Source organism: Triticum aestivum, chromosome 7B, assembly GCF_018294505.1.
Source record: "Triticum aestivum cultivar Chinese Spring chromosome 7B, IWGSC CS RefSeq v2.1, whole genome shotgun sequence".
NCBI classification, from domain to species: domain Eukaryota; kingdom Viridiplantae; phylum Streptophyta; class Magnoliopsida; order Poales; family Poaceae; genus Triticum; species Triticum aestivum.
Genome location: NC_057813.1, coordinates 663,588,217 through 663,590,601, shown reverse-complemented (window position 1 = coordinate 663,590,601; position 2,385 = coordinate 663,588,217).

Here is a 2,385-nt window from a genome sequence, read left to right as displayed (position 1 = left end):
TTTCCACAAACATATCACACACACATAAACATATTTCCATTTTGCAAAAGCATGAAATTTTCATCACCTCTATCTCGAGATTGAGCACGGTGATGAGATGATGATGTAGGGAGACCAAAAGTGCCCAAAGCTCTTCTTGACAAAGATAGATTTAGTTAGGGGGCAAATATGTCACTTAACTAAATGCTACATCTACCTAGCTACCTAATTTGGGAGGAGACAACTTCAACTAATGGAGGGGGGGGGGAAAGGAGAAAGGAGATGCATTAGTGGAGATGGTGTAGTTAGGTAGGAGTAATGAAGAGAGAGAAAGGTAGGTAGAAGAGGGAGAGTAATGGGGGAGAAGTGTTGAGGAAGAAGAAGAGTGAGAGTGGGAGGATGTGGGAGGTAGGGGAAAGGGAAGAGAGGAGGGGGAGGGGAGGGGACGGGTGGGGAAAGGTGGTCGGTTGGTGCGGATTAGCAGTAGCGCGGGACGTAAAACACGTTGCTGATACGAAAGTAGCAGCAGCGCGTTTTTGGCAGAAGCGCTACTGCTAACCAGGACAAAAAGTGTCACATTTGAAAATTAGCAGCAGCGACTCAGAAAAAGCACGCTACTACTAAATCCATATCAGTAGCGCGGCTCGCGAGACCGCACTGCTACTAAATGGAGGTTGGGGGGCACTGTCGGCCGATATTTGTAGCAGCGCGAGTAACACAAAGCGCGCTACTGCTAAACGCTTGTCAGTAGCGAGTTTTACACACCCGCGCTATTGCTAATTAGCAGCAGCGCTTCTTTTTGAGCCACGCTGCTGCTAAGATTCTGTGTATAGACTTTTCCCTAGTAGTGTTTGAAGGTTTATCCAAATATTTTCAAACACTTCAATCTCTAAACAAGAGAGTTACTGCAAATTTGTGTGAATTTTCAGATACACTAACCCTTCAACCAACGATCGATTAGACACCACCACTAAAAGGTCTAACGACCACCAGTATGTCATGTCAATGGCGGGGTTTTCTCCACTATTGGACCTGTGATCTCCAATGGTGGGCTTATGAGTGTATTTAAACTCGCCTCCTCCTTAGCTTAGTCTTGAGACTCGTAATGTTCAATGGCCTAAGTGCCGAAGCAAAAGGCACCTATTTCAGAGCTTTTTTACCAAACTAGAAAAGCTGCAAAAGGAGAAGCAAAAACCCAAACAAAAAGGGTTTTTAGAGCGACATGCTTATACACCAACGTATATACTCCCTCCGTCCCAAAATAAGTGGCTTAAGCTTAGTACAAATTTGTACTAGAGCTAGTACAAAGTTGAGACAGTTATTTTAGGACGGAGGGAGTAGCATTGAATGCCCTCCGGTACAAATCCCAAAGCACATATGGACGGATAAGATATCACGACCACTTAGACCCCAAAGCCAAAACACCACTCCCTCAATATGGACTATATACGGATGTAAATAGACGTATTTTAGAGTGTAGATTCACTCATTTAGCTCCATATGTAGTCCATATTGAAATCTCCAAAAAGGCTTATATTTAGGAATGGAAGTAGGGCTGGACTAACGAGCTACTCGGCTCATTAAGACTCGGCTCGCTAAGGCTCGTGATCGTTAAAGCTCGGATTGTTAAGCTAGTCAAGGATAACGAGCTAAATATAATGATTGGCACGGTTCGAGCGCTCGCGAGCAGCTCGTTAGGAAAATGCATCAGTAAGCAATATATATCACATGCATATATTTACAAACATACATAAATCCAGCTAGTAGGATTCAGTAAATCAAGAATATAAGAAGATGAGAAAGATATGAATGTGGCAAATAGCCCATCCATAGACTTAGGAGTGATCGAAGTCACCGAATTTATTTATTTTTGTAATGAACAAAATCATACTACTACCAAGCTTAACGAGTAGCTCACGAAACTCCCAATCTCGATCGTTTAGCTCGTTAGTGTTAACGAGCAAAAATTGCTGCTCGGCTCGGTTCATTAAGAGAACGAGCCGAGCTCAAGCGAGTCGAGCAGCCGAGCGCTCATTAGACTCACCGAGCTTCGAGCTTTTTGTCCAGCCCTAAATGGAGGGAGTAGAAGGCATGGTGAATTTGCAAGAGCAAACTAATAACATTGAAATTTCTCACTCAAGTTCCCCAGAAATGAGCTACAACGTCATCTCAAACTGTACAAGAAACCCCTAACCAAAGCTAGCTAGGCAATTATCAAAATCCTACTCATTTTCCTTTCACATATCATCTCCTGATGTCCCTCCATTTCTTGTACAAGATGCGCCACTGAATCCACCACAAAGATGCTCTAGTCAGCCTCCTCGCTGCCAGTCTTAGGTCACTCCTCGCCTCCTTGAGGAAGGCCACAGCCTCCTTCCAGCGCCGGCTTCACCCAGAAGATGGCAA